The sequence below is a fragment of the Crocodylus siamensis genome, chromosome 6, assembly GCF_052110815.1.
Source record: "Crocodylus siamensis isolate JL-2025a chromosome 6, ASM5211081v1, whole genome shotgun sequence".
Lineage (NCBI taxonomy): Eukaryota > Metazoa > Chordata > Crocodylia > Crocodylidae > Crocodylus > Crocodylus siamensis.
In genome coordinates this window covers 68833420-68848446 of record NC_143400.1, presented here as the reverse complement: position 1 = coordinate 68848446, position 15027 = coordinate 68833420, and positions in this window count along the sequence as shown.

Genomic DNA, 15027 nt, shown 5'->3' with positions numbered 1-15027 from the left:
GCTGTACATTTCATCTCCAGGAGCTGTAAATGAGGGTGCTTTTACAGCACGAGAGTAAGTAGTGCCTCTTCCTTGCATGGAACATGCATCCTCGTTCAAAACACATCCATCTACTCATTGCTGTTCACTACACATACTATATTAATACAAAATTCTATCTATATTTGTTCATTGTGGATGAGTTAACATTGTGCTTGAAATCTTATCACAACATCTCCTGTCTTTTTCATTTTAACTGTATGAGCTTACTATTCTACTAATACACTTTTTAAACTGTGTGTATGAAAGACCACAATTCTTACCATGTTTATACTGGTGGGGTAAAAAGGTTAGAAAGTTGTAAGGGAGAGACTTTATTTGTTTTTCACTATATGTGGCATTGTAAAATATCAGTGAAATGTAATATGCACTCCAGGCATCTCAACAATAAAAAAGCTTTACAGTAATCATAAATTATTTAATGTTTTCTTATTTAATTTCTATGTGTTAAGAATATTCCATTGTTACTTGTGCAGATTGTGAATCTTTAGTGCCGAGAAGATGAAGTTTGTACCCGTTAGATAATACCTAAACCAAAACCTTAAATACAAGCTATCTCTATTTTCTTTTCTCTGTATGTGTGGAGGAACCAGGAGAGATTTAATCTCTGAATTTAATTAAAAGTCACTCACATAATCAGAAGCTCATATTGTAAAATTCTAATTCCAAAGTGACTAAAATCTTGCAAGAGACAACATTTTTGTCAGTCAAGATGGCTGAAGTACCTCAAGGACAGCATGTTGTGATATTTTCATAAGTGAACAAAAATCTGCTAGTAAAACTCGCAATAGTGTATTGACATGGAACTGAACCATACTTGCAAGCTGTAATGGTCCCAGACCAACTCTCAGACTTCATCAGGGTCCAGATCCAGATGCTCAGGCTGCCCTAACTCATCAGTCTGGTACCAGGGGACCAAATTTTGATCTTTCTGGACCCCACAATAAAAGCCAAAGATCTGTCAAGTTCATGCACTATAGCTTCACTCTGTGTGGGACAGAAACATTGTCACCAGTGACACAGCAGTCCTCAGGTCTCCTGTGGCTTGTGCTTCACAAGGGTTACAAGCAATATTCTCTTATGGCCTTATAGCCTTTGAATCTTTATATCATTGGCTCATGGAACTATAATTTGAATCTCCATGCACCACTGTAATGTAGTTTCCTGTGTGGCTTTGTTTTAGTATTGTAAAATCATGCGAGAACTTAATACTTGCTAAAACATAGTCTTGTGCTTCTGTCCCTTCTCCTTCCACTTAAGAATGGACAATGGGCTTGCTTTTATTTTATCTTTCCCCAGTATGTGGGTTAGCATGGCTAAGTCAATGCAAGAGGAAAACAATCTGCTACTGCTCTACACCAAGCACAAAATACTTTTCCCTAATGTTAGAGAAAAGTCAAAGAACAAACTAACTCAGGGCTTTGTCAGACCTTACCTTGTAAACTAAACAAATGTTGATCAGCTTAGTGCTGTTCAGCTTAGTGGAGCAGTCACACAGTAAGGCAAAAAACTGCTGTGACTGCCCCTCACCTGCACAGATGTGATTTGCCACTCAGGGCTTAGTGAGCAAGGGCAGGACTAGGAGCTAAATAAAGGACAGTCTTGCTGCTGTTGCTGGGCAGAGCAAGTGCTTCAGCCCCAATACCTTGCACCCCCCCTTGGACTGGCTCTCTTCCAGCTCTAGCGAGCCAGTCTGAGTGGGGGGCGCCGCCTCCCCACTGCCTTTCACACCGGCTCTTCTCCCAGGAGCCAAGCCAGGAGCAAAACCAGTGTGAAAGGCCATGCTCCACCTCACTCAGACTGGCTGGCTTTGCTCCTGGAGCTGAGTTGAGAGTAGAGCCAGTGTGAGCAGTGGTGAGGAGTTGTTGCCCCCCTACTCAGACTGGCTTGCTCTGCTCTGGGCAAAGCGCTGTGCCCCAGCTTCCTTGCTTGCCCACTGCTTCCTGGGATGCTAGAGAACTTCAATTTGGGTGCAAAAGCTGTGGAGAGTGGCCACAAGTTGACGGAAAAGAAGCAAAATTAGGCAGATTAAAGATAATCCTGCCCTGGAGTGGTGTAATGTTAAGCTGAATAATGAGTGCTTTAAATCACTTAAGAGGTGCTAATGTGCAGCCAGTCCAGAGGTTAAGAACTCAAGAAGCCACCTAAAGTTACTGTGTAACAAGGCCCTCAGAGAGACAATTTATTCCTTGGTCTTTTCACATGACACTGCACCTCCACACTGCCCTTGGTTTAACAATCCAAGCACAGGGTTGTGGTGAATGTTACCATAATGGAGATGGCAACTACAGAAACACGTGTTGCAGACAAAGAGCAAGGAGCACAGATCCACATGGGAGACTATGTTGTGGTGCGCATCACTCCCACAATGCACCACACGAAGCAGCTGACTGTGGGCTTCCACCACATCAATTGCATAAGAGTGAATTTACCTCACATATAATGAATTTTTGGTATGAAAAGGGTCGTCACGTAAGAGTGAATTCGCCCATACAGAACCCACATAAAATGAGGGAAACCTGTATGTCATGTTTCATTTTGAAGTATTTTCCTTTCCAAGAGTAATCCTTAACAAGCCTTAACAAAAAAGTACGCTGTACAGCTTAGACATAAAAGTGCCCTTTAAAACAATAACCATCACACAACCAATAGCATATTCATAGTTTCATAGTTTCTAGGGTCAGAAGGGACCTGCACCTCCCCAGCTTGGTGACTGGTTCCTCCTGGGTCTGAAGGGGTTCATTTCTGGGTTCACTGCCAAGCATGTGAAGGGCCCCCCCACACTCCTGTGGGACGCTCCATGCACCCCAGCATTGCAGTGATCACGAGCCGCGCCTGCTACCTCAAGGTATGTAGAAAATTTTTTTAAACCTGTATCTATGTCCAAATTGCTGATTCTCTGAATCAGTATTGAATCTTCAGATTCAGATTCAGCCAAATCGAATAAGGGACAGTGATCCAAATCAATTAATTGAATCACTGTCCCTGATTTGGGCTGAATCTGAATCAAATAGGATCCACTTTGCACACCCCCCAGTAGCCAGGACTCCTGGGCTGCCCACATGCAGATGGTTTGGCAAGTAAATCCATAACTCTGTGGAGGCATTAGCCATGAATTTCATGTAACCTAGCCACTGTTTCTGCATAGGGTCTGCATCAGCTAATCACCCCTCCAGAGCAGGACCATTCTGCATAGGGCCTTAAATGTTCATGGAACAATTGGATTTTGCTTTCTTTCATGACTCCTTTCACTGAGTTTCACTGCATGCACTTTCTAGATTATACAGTTACATTTTTAGAGTCGAATAAAATGAATCATGTCTGAGTTTATTGTAACATATGTCAGTATTATCAAAATAGAAGATGTATATGTATATTAATCATATCTAGTTATCCATGAACTTAATTTACACAAGGAAATTGGCATTATTTTAATAGTATTCTCTGGAAATAAAATTAAATCATTTTGGTTTGACAGTTGATGTCTTTGCATGTTTTGCTTGTTTTAAGATACAGTTTCATAGCTTCTAGGGTCGGAAGGGACCTGAGTAGATTTCATAGATTTCATAGACATTAGGGCTGGAAGGGACCTCGGGAGATCATCGAGTCCAGCCCCCTGACCAAAGGGCAGGAAGTCAGCTGGGGTCATAGGAGCCCAGCAAGATAAGCATCCAATTTACTCTTGAAGGTGTTCAATGTAGCTGCTTGAACCACCTCCGCTGGCAGACTGTTCCAGACCTTGGGGGCTCGGACAGTAAAGAAATTCTTCCTGATGTCCAGCCTGAAACGGTCTTGCAGGAGTTTGTGACCGTTCGACCTCGTCATCCCATGGGGCGCTCTGGTGAACAGATGTTCCCCCAGATCCTGGTGGTCACCCCTGATAAACTTATAGGTGGCCATCAGATCACCCCTGAGCCTACGCTTTTCCAGGCTAAAGAGTCCCATGGCTTTCAGCCTGTCATTGTAAGATCTGTTTTCCTGACCTCTGATCATGCGTGTGGCTCTCCTCTGGACTCTCTCAAGCTTCTCCACATCCTTTTTGAATTGTGGAGCCTAAAACTGGACGCAGTACTCCAGCTGTGGCCTCACTAAGGCCGAGTACAAGGGGAGAATGACGTCCCGGGATTTGCTCGAGAAGCATCTATGGATGCACGCCAGCATTTTGGTCGCTTTACTAGCCGCAGCATCGCATTGCAGGCTCATGTTCATCTTGTGGTCAATGATGACCCCCAAGTCTTTTTCTTCTGTAGTGCTAACCAACGTAGCACTGCCGAGCCTATAAGGGTGCTGCAGGTTTTTCCTCCCAAGGTGGAGAACCTTGCATTATTCGGTGTTAAACACCATCAGGTTCTCGTCTGCCCATTTGCTGAGCTTGTCCAGGTCAGCCTGGATCACCCGCCTATCTTCTGGCGTGGATGCTTTGCCCCAAAGTTTGGTGTCATCGGCAAACTTGGCCAGTCCACTCCTGACTCCAATGTCCACATCGTTAATGAAGATGTTGAACAGTATGGGTCCCAGGACAGAGCCTTGAGGGACCCCACTGGTCACAGGGCACCACGATGAGTGACTGCCATTAATCACAACCCTCTGGGTCCGACCACGAAGCCAATTTCCCAGCCAGCGGATCGTGGTGCGGCCAAAGCCACAACTGGGCAGTTTGGCCAAGAGGTGATCATGGGATACCAGATAAAAAGCTTTGCTGAAGTCAAATTGATTGATATATGACATCAATCTCTTCTCCCTTGTCCAGGTGATCAGTCACCTGGTCATAGAAGGAAATGAGATTGGTCAAACAAGACCTACCCGCAACAAACCAGTGCTGGCTGTCCCTTAGAATGTTAGCCTGGGCCAGTCCCTCAAGGATGGCCTCCTTAATAAACTTTTCTAAGATCTTCCCCAGGATAGAAGTCAGGCTAATGGGCCTGTAGTTAGCCAGATCCATTCTCCTCCCTTTCTTGAAGATCGGCACCACATTGGCCTTCTTCCAGTCTTTGGGCACTACACCAGAGCACCAGGAGTTTTCAAAGATCCGTACCAGGGGCTGGGCTATGACGCTTGCCAGCTCCTTGAGTACCTTGGGGTGCAGGTTGTCAGGGCCGGCTGACTTGAAGGTATCCAGCTTCTCAAGGTGTTCCTTCACGAGGTCAGCATTGATGGAGGGTAGGGGATCCCCCTCACCCAGATTTCCCTGTCCCATAGCAGGCATGGGCATCCCGTGTGACTGATGAAAGACTGACGCAAAGTACCTATTTAATAGGTTGGCTTTTTCCTGGGCGTCAGTTGTCAGTTGCCCCATCTGGTTTAGCAGGGGTCCAACATTGCCCTTGCTTTTCCTCCAGCTCCCCACATATCTGAAAAAGGACTTTTTGTTGTCCTTGATACCTAAAGCTAGTTGGAGTTCAGTTGCAGCCTTGGCTTTCCTGGTTTGGTCCCTGCAGGACTGGACCAGCGCAGAGTAATCCTCCTTGGAGGTGAATCCCATCCTCCATCCTTTGTAGGCTTTCCTTTTTAGCCGCAGGAGGTCCGCTAGGTCCCTAGAGAGCCAGAAGGGCTGCTGTGCCTTCTTGCTGCCTTTCCTCTGTGTTGGAATAGATTTAGCTTGTGGACTGAGGATCGCTTCCTTGAGAAGCAACCACTCTTCTTGAACTCCCAACTCCCTGGGGTCATGGTCCCTGAGGGCCTGACTGACTAGCCTCTTGAGCTTGTCAAAGTCGGCTTTTCTGAAGTCAAGGACTTCTGTGTTTCTGACTGACTTGCCAGCTTTACGGTGGATGGTGAAGGTGATCAGCTCGTGGTCGCTGTCACCCAACTTCCCATCAATCACTAGGTCGCCGATTAGGTCGTCCCCCGTAGCCAGTACCAGGTCAAGCAGCGCTTTGCCTCTCATTGGCCCATAGACTTCTTGAGTCAGGTAGAGGTCATCCACGCACGAGAGAAAGCTTTGCGCCCGCTCAGATTTAGCTGAGTGATCTTCCCAGGAGATGTCCGGGTAATTGAAGTCACCCATGACAACCAAGGTCCTGGAGCAAGCGGCCTCAGTCAGTTCCTGGGCGAAGTCCTGGTCAAGCTCGGGACTTTGAGTGGGAGGTCTGTAGTAGACTCCCACCGTTGTGTCCCCTGTGCCGAATTCCCCACGAATTTTTACCCAGAAGGTCTCTAGCTGTCCATGCCGGTCGCCAACATCAGCTTGCAGGGACATGTAGCTTTCCTTCACATAGAGAGCTACACCCCCGCCCCTTTTGTCAACACGATCCCTCCTGTACAGGGTATAGCCCTCTATACCCGTGGTCCAGTCATGGGTGGAGTCCCACCAGGTCTGCGTTAATCCAATGACATCATATTTCTTTGCACTGAGCAGGAGGACAAGCTCGTCCTGCTTGTTGCCCAGGCTCCTGGCATTAGTGTACAGGCAGGCAAGTGTGCCCTTGGGGGCTCTTGCCTTGCCCACAGATTGTGCCAGGGCTGGGGCAGGGGTGGGCTCCCTTAAGTGCCCCTTTAAGTGCCTTGGTCCGCTGGCTTTGCAAGGGCCATTCAGCGGGCCACCAGGGGCAGTAGTCCCCCCATCCCCCAGCGGGCTTAGTTTAAAGCCCGGTGGAGCAGGTCAGCCAGCCTGGCTGAGAAGAGCCTCCTCCCCAGGGGAGAGAGGTGGAGGCCATCTCTTCCCAGCAGCTCGCTGTCTCTCTCTCCAAAGAGCTGGCTGTGGTCATGGAAGCCAAAGCCTTCCCGATAACACCAGCGCCGCAGTCTTTGGTTCACCGCATGGATCCTCCTCTCCCTCCTCAGCCCATAGCCCGAGACTGGGAGGATCGATGAAAACACCACCTCAGCTCCCAGACCCCTAAGCCCCGCTCCCAACTCCCTGTAGTGCCTCATGACCTGGCTGGGTGTGCTCCGAGCCGTGTCATTGGTGCCCACATGAATCAGGAGCATGGGGTAGTGGTCTGTAGGCCAGAGGAGCTGCGGGATCCTCTCCGCAATGTCTCAGATGCGGGCCCCCGGGAAGCAGCAGACTTCCCGGGCTAAGGGGTCGGGGCGGCAGATTGCCCCCTCAGTGCCCCGCAGGATGGAGTCTCCCACAACAAACACCTTACGCTTTGTCTTGGGGAGAGCGGGGCCAGTAGCTGCGGTCAAGCCTGTGTTGCCTGCAGGAGCTGGCAACTGTGTGGGCTCTGCTGGGGCTGCAAGAGGTGCAAACCTGTTGCTAAGCTCCGGCGGGGCAGGGGCCTTGGTGTGGCAGGCCTTGGGGCCCTTGACCACCTTGGTCCATGCCCCTGACTGGGCAGAGCGGGAGGTCCCAGAGTCCTCCTTAGTCGCGGAGGGAGATGGAGCTCTCCCCTGCGGCTCCCGGGGGAGAAGGGCCTGGCAGTAGGAGTCGATCTCCTGCTCACAGTCCCTGATGGCATGCAGTCTCTGGACTGTGGCCTGGAGCTCCTCCAGCTGGCGCGCCAGAGACCCCAGGAGGGAGCAGACCCCGCAAGGGGAGGTGGCCATGCTCCCGGGCCCCAGAGCCTGAGAAAGGGACAGGCAGCCCCCGCAGCCAAGAGCGAGGGGCTCCGTCTGCGTGGAGCCCGGAACCATGGGCTCCGTCTGGGCGGCCGTCTCTGAGGTGCCCAGTGGAGGGGCCGCAGAGCCCGAGGGGACCCTCGGGGTGCGGCGCATGCCCATCCGTGTCATGCCTCTGGTAGGCTGGCTACGGCTGGGGCTGACTACTCTGGGGGGGTCGCAGGCAGGGTCTCATGCCCTCCCACGCCCTCCCCTGCGCGAACTCCGTGCTAACTCAAGTGCCTGTTTACGCAGCCTGTTCGCGCGGCTCCAGTGGCGGGGCTCCCTGGGGGGCTGGGCCAAGTAGGGGCCTGGGCAGGGGCTTGACTCGGCCCGGCACCAGGCAGCGGCCTCCTCCGAGCAAGCGAGGAGTGAACCCCTTCCCACCACGAGCCCGCTTACCTCCGGCTGTGCCGGGGGTCGGCGGCTGCTGAGGGGGTGTCTGGGGGGCTTCGGGGGAGTGAGGGCGTAGCGGGCTTCACCCGTGCATCTCTCATCGCTCCAGAGCCTACCTGTCCGACCCTCTGCCATGGCAGGAAAGAGTACTGGGGTCAAATGACCCCAGCAAGGTGTTCATCCAGCCTCCTCTTAAAAACCCCCAGGGTAGGGGCCTGCACCACGTCCCTTGGAAGTTGGTTCCAGACCCTAGCTGCCCTGACTGTGAAGTAGCGCCTCCTGATATCTAGCCTAAATCTACCCTCTGCCAGCTTGTGACCATTATTCCTGGTGCTCGGGGGAACAGGGACTCCCCCAGTGCCTGCTGGTCCCCCCGACTAGTTTATAACAGGCCACTAGATCCCCCCTCAGCCTTCTCTTTTGGAGGCTGAACAGTTTCAGGTCCCGTAGCCTCTCCTCATAGGGCCTGCCCTGTTGTCCCCTGATCATACGAGTGGCTCTCATCTGGACCCTCTCCATGTTGTCTACATCCCTCTTGAAGTGTGGCGCCCAGAACTGGATGCAATACTCCAACTGCAGCCTGACCAGTGCCGCATAGAGGGGAGGATCACCTCCTTGGACCTGCTCGAGATGCATCTGTGGATGCATGACAAGGTTCATTAAAATCCAAGATTCACTTCACAGAGACATATCTTGCCATAAATTGTCATAATCCTTGATTTACCTGGTATCTTAATAAAGATCTTTAGTAATCATGTTTCTTTAGATCTACATTCCTCTTCCTGCACCCCCTTGTCTTTTAAGTTACCTTCACTTTTGAAAGTAGTAACTCAATGGGGCCATGTGAAAAAAGCCCAAAATAGGTAAGGTCTGTTTTGGAAATGGCTTAATCTCAATTGAGAAAAGATACTCTCAGGTCACATCTAACACGAGACATTCACTGCAGCGTAGACTAATGAGCTCCACAATAAACATAGCACATCTACATATGTGCCCCTATTAGGCTGGAGTAAACGAATTAACTCCACAGCAGCATGCGTATAGATGAGGGTGCTTCAATGCAGGGCTAGCACTCTTGTGCCAGTCAGCCCCTCCATAGTACATTGAGCTGGGGGGGAGGAGCCCCAGGATGGTTGGCTGACCTCCAGAGTCCCGTCAGCCAGGGCTACTCTGACCCAGCTCCAAGTGCTGTGGACCTGGGCGCACATTCAAACAGCTCACCCAGGTGCAATAAACTCTGAAGCAATAACCAATAATTGCTGGAGTTTATTGCTTTGCACATGTAGATAAGCCCTCAGTGCATGCAAAGAGTGTCCATACCCTAGCTACTGTCCTCTAAATTCAATCTATAATGATTTCTTACTAACATCCCCATGAATTCCCCGAAGTCCTGAAAAAGAAAAAAAGAAGAAGGCAGCTCAGAAGAGCAAGGACTCCTGCCAAGAGATATAATTTAGGGCCAGATTCTGTTCAACACCCATATATCACAATGATATCATAAGACCGTGTGGGTATGTTGGAAGGCAGCATTCCTGCAACAAAGTTAGATTATCTTTTGTAACTTTTGACAACATATAAGTCACTATTTACCAGCAAATCTCAATGGTCAAATGCAAACCCAGTTTTTGTTTCTCATAAGTTTATATATGACAAAAGGTATTTGCCAAGGTGATTTTGCAATGCTCAACTATAACTCTTAAGCCCAGCTTTTTAGCATCTATTGATTCTTGCATTTAAATGTATGATGCATTTCCTGCTGTTTCCTGCTGTGGTCATCATCAGGTCTTGGATTCCAGGTCACTAGGAAACAAGCAATAAATGGCAGAAAACCCTGTGGCTGTTCTTATCTACAGAATGGCAAACATGAGCAGAGTTCTGTGCAAAGTCTACTCTGTTGTCAAAAGAAAAATTACAAAGGACTACAGCCTTTCAGTGAAGCAATATATTTCTTATTTTGCAAAAGTCTTTTACTTAGCCACAATTGCATCATATCAAATTATTTTATGACTGGGGGCAAGAAAAATGAAGCCATCTGTTCTCTCATATTGGTTGTCAGATGAGTACTACCATTTCATTTGGTGTTTGGAAAGTGCCAGAGAAGAAGCAAGTTCCACATTTATTAATAAGATTTACCAAGAAAAGGACAAGGAAAATAGAGAGAGAATAATCTGTTTGGCCCGTCCACACAATTCTTTTATTTTTTCAAATATATTAAAATACAATCATTGCAAATTGTCACTAGAGAAAAGAACTAGAATTCACTAGCAATAAAAGGAAAAGTGGCCAAAGGTCAAGACATACTTGGTAAAATGCAGCTAGCTTTTACATTTGCGGTTTTTAAGAACAAACCTTTAATTTTGAAATTTCCAGCCTATCCACCATTACAAGCCCCTTCAGGGCAAAGATCTATCAAGTTCTGACTGTCTCAAACTGTTTGTGCTAGATTCAGCATCTATCACTCCTCAGACTTGCTGCACATACAGCCACAGAGCCAAGAAACAATAATTTTCAATTAAGAAACCTGGAGAAGACTTGGGGACTTGATTTATGGTGCATGACTAATTATCAAATAGCTAGCCTAATGAAAATTAAGCTGCTGGTTACTACAAAGATTTAACTTCATTTTCTTGAGGAGCAGCTGATATGACCCAGAATATAGTTTATTGAAGTATTATATATTTTAAAACAGACAAAGACACATAAATGGGCTAATTATAACCTTTAAAATATTTTTAAAAATATTTAAAATCCTAATGGAGCCTGTATTTCATGTAAATTTACACCTAAGTTCAAGGCTTCTTATTGCCTGAAGTTAAAGTGTTTCCTTTTGGGTGGTGATGAAAAAGATAGAAATATGAAAGAAGACATGACAGAAATTGCTTTTTAAGGCTCAAAGCATTTGCAAGTAGAAAATTCAGTTCATCATAGGAGTTGTTATATAAAAATCTGTTCAATACCTACAACATTCTCTCTGGAAATTTTTACTTAAATTTTAAGTTGCAGAAATTCCAAAAAATCAACAATGTCTGCAAATCTGTGGAAAAAAACTATTACATTGGATTTAAATGAATTAAGAGCCTGATCCCAAAGCTCACTGAAATAAGTGAAGGGCTTTCCTATATTATATTTGCAATAGAGGAAGGGCTTAAAACTTAGGCCGAAAGTATGAAGATCGTAGTTATGTTAACTGCACTTCTTCAGTTTGCTCAGTGATGTGATAGAAAATCAGAACACTAAGAATTCTAAGGCCTCAATTAGATAAGCATTATACTATTTAAGCAAGAAGGCTGTTCAGTGCTATAATGTCCAATTCAAGCAAAACTATGTAAACTCAGTATAGTCACTGCTACTTTCAACCCAGACGTTCTATTGCAAACAACTTTCACTAAGCTTTGTGAGCCTGTGCAGTCAAAAGAAAATGAAACAATGGCAACATTCTGTTTGAGAAGGAAGCTCAGAAATATATGGGACATATCGGTATAACCAATTCTCCTTAGCTTTTGCATGTCTGCACACACCAGTCATAGAAAGTATTCACCTATGGGAAAAATGTGGAAGGAAGCATCAAAGTAGAATGGTGAAAGCAATGGATTGGAGCAGCTAGTAACATGATTGCACAGTTTTGTCACCAAAGACACCAGTCAAGGAAGAGGAAAAAGGAGGAAAGGATAGCTTGATTTCTTATTTCTTCAGAAGATCTTTATGAGGACCATTAGTTTATGGTACAAGAACAGCTGGCAGCCAGAAATGGAATTGAAAGTAAATTAATTTCCTATTTGACCTTTAAAATCTAGGTTCTGTTCAAGCAGATGTGTAGAATCAAGAAGAGAATAAAATGATTTTCCTCTAGTTCCCTGATCTCAATCTGCATCATTTCTGAGCAAGCTACATCAGTGTAAAAAAGGTCAAACCAATGCAGCAAATGGAAAATCCACTGAAATCTTGGACAAACTCTAGTTTGGTGAATAGCATTCTGCCTACCTGAATTTCCCTGACAATTTCAATTGCGTACAATATCCCTCTTCACCAGATATTAAGTCCTGCAGGAAGTAAAGAAGCCTGCCTTGTACATCTCCAAGATGGTCAGCACAGCTCCAGAATGGCCTTGTGCATTATGCAGAAAATGTTCAATGGAAAATAGAGCCACAGGTTCTTCTGATCCTCCAGTTCTTCTTTGCTGCAGATGGAGGTGACATAAGGACTCAGAAGGCAATTCCAGCCATAAAGCTGAAATAATGATTGGCTCATGGGAAAGAAATCCTCTCTTCTTCCCCTCCCCCTACCTCCAAGGTGTTCTCCAGCACCCAGTGAGATATGTGGACTGGCACTGGGAGACTATTTTGCCCTTACTCTCTTAAACCATTGTGTCATACTGCTGTGTTCTGTTAAACAGCTGCCGCAATTCATTTCTGAGCTAGCCATACCTCAATGGTGGGTGAAGTGATTCATGCACATATGGGTTGTAAAGTTTGTAAAGCACTTCAGGATCCTTTGACATGAAAGCTGCTCCATCATTCTAATTTATTGGTGGGGTGGGTTAACCATGAACTACAATACCCTATGAAGATAAGTGCAGTTTAGCCTGCTAGTCTGAAATGCTTTTGAAAGATTGTGTAAAAACAAATGCATATTGTAAAACAGAACTTTTCTAGGTACACTGTCAATCACTGGCTGTCCACCAAACATGGTGCTAATTACTCTTTATTTCCAGTTTTTACCAAAACATAAGTAAAGTTATACTAAGTGCCTAATTAATATTGCTTTTCTATACAATGAAATCAATGTTGGTGTATTTATTACAGGGATATTATATACTATTGGCAAATAGAAGGAAGATGAGAAGGAGACCTGAGCAGTTATGAATGAAGAGAGAAGTAGTCCATAAAACAGAGAACCACTAAAACTAGGCTTCCCTTGCTGAAAATTCTCTATTAAATAAAAAGTCAACATAATCAAAGCCAGTATCTCACTGACATTGTATTGGAAGAATAATTTAAAAAGAAATAAAAATGATCAAGAAAACACATCCAAATTCTGTTCACAAACACACTACCTGCAAATTCCGAACTTCAGTGAAACTGCCCCAATGTGATACAAAGTCTTTATGGTCTCTTCCTTACTTCTAAATGTTTTTTATTTGAAAAATGTGTTCCATTAAGCCTGAGAAGCAGATAATAATATATACACAAAATGAACACCAGTTGATTATTCTGACACCTGTCAGATTCTCAGTTTTTTATGATAGGTTGGAAGAGAACATGCTGAAGCAAAGAGAAAGATGAACTATTCTGTTAAGAAATATTTGCCCCTCTTTACAAATGGTCTGTAGCCAAACTTCAAGATCCAAACCACACAAGTTTGAAAACTTTGGGCACCTATATACACATGACGGACCTCTGCTCTGATGTGTGCTAATTAGCATGCATCAAAGCAGACTCACTTAATTAGCTACTAGTCTGCTGAAGTGTGCTAATTAGCATGCTCTGAAAGCTCCGTGTCATGTGTATTCAGTGTTCCTGTGTTTCAAAATGGCGGCAAGGACACTCTAACTAAAGCTCGTCAGATGAACTTTAGTTAAAGCACCCCCACCACCATTTTGAAGTGAGGGATGCTGAATACACACAAAGCTGCAGGTGCTTTAATTACAGCATCTCTCTCGCTCAATCTCTCTGTCCTCTCTCTCTATACATATAGTGGTGTTTCACTTTAAATCACAGAAAAATGTGGATTTTGGGTTACTTTTTAACCTAAAAATTTAGGATTTTTTTTCTCAGATATATTTTCTCTGCTGTAATAGTGGGAGGGGGACAAATTCAAGGCATACCTCCAATGATTAGGTTCTATATCTGGAAACTTATTTTAAAAATTCTAAATTTTCCATGTATATAGGATCTAATGATTATGACTCATCTTATATTCACGGTTGTCTTCTTTAAGAGTAAATATGGTATTTCCCTATTTATCAACCCACAACAGATAAGTGCAAAATAAAATGTGACAAGAACAGGTTGCTGGGTGATGATTGTTCATTTACAGTGGCACAGCCATTTTTAAACAAGTCCGTGTGTGTTTCACTGAGTTTGCATGATGCTTGGCTTTTTAGAATGAGAATGCCATGAGGTAGTAAGTAAAATATTGTATAGAAGCATCTCTCTACATATATTAACAATGCTACCTTGAGCGATTACTTTTTTTTTTAATGAAGCTTGCTTGGCAGTAAGGCATCAATATTGAATTCTTATGTATAAATATTTGCTTCATAACCACTGTCATTTTTTAATTACTGAACAACAGAATTTCATTTTTTTCAAAGAAATGAAGCATTCATGTAATGCCTATTCAAGTTTACCAATTTCAGACCTTCTCATGTTATATGATTCTTATTAAGCTTTATTAGCTGCGTGGAATTAGTGCTTTTTCATTGTATAGTATCTTACTTTCCTCTCATAAGAGACTGACCTCTTGGATGTATCCTCTGTATAGTTTCATTAAGGCAATTACAGGCAAGTCCTGCTCACTTTATCTACAGTTTGCTACTTATTAGTCCTGCACAGAAAGCAATGTCTGTCTTCTTTTCATTTTCCAGTTTACTTGTAAGGTGTTTACCAATGAAGTGTTGAAAGAAAATACCTCCTTTGTGAAAGAGCATAAGACTGGAAAAGAGAAGTTATCAGTAAAAGAGGGGTAGCTGAAACTGTTAATAAATGAGCTGATTAGTGAGGGGATAGAACAGATGGCCAGTTAAAAAACAGGCTAAGCCCAAAGCCTCGATGCCATAATGCAGAGAGCCAATCAGCCAGCAATGAAATTGTCAGCCAGCCCAGATAATCTAGAGCTAGATAATCTAGAATCGCCCCATGCTGACCCAGGCAGACAGCCAAGTACCAAGCACACAGCAAAGCAAAACAGGAATCTCTAACTATGGCAACGAGTTAAAAAAAAAGTTATCTAACACTCAATCACCCACCCATGTAAAAACCCATCATGTCATTCACCTCTTGGCCTTCTTATGATCCAAAAGACTAAAACTAAGACTAATGGCTTGGTAGA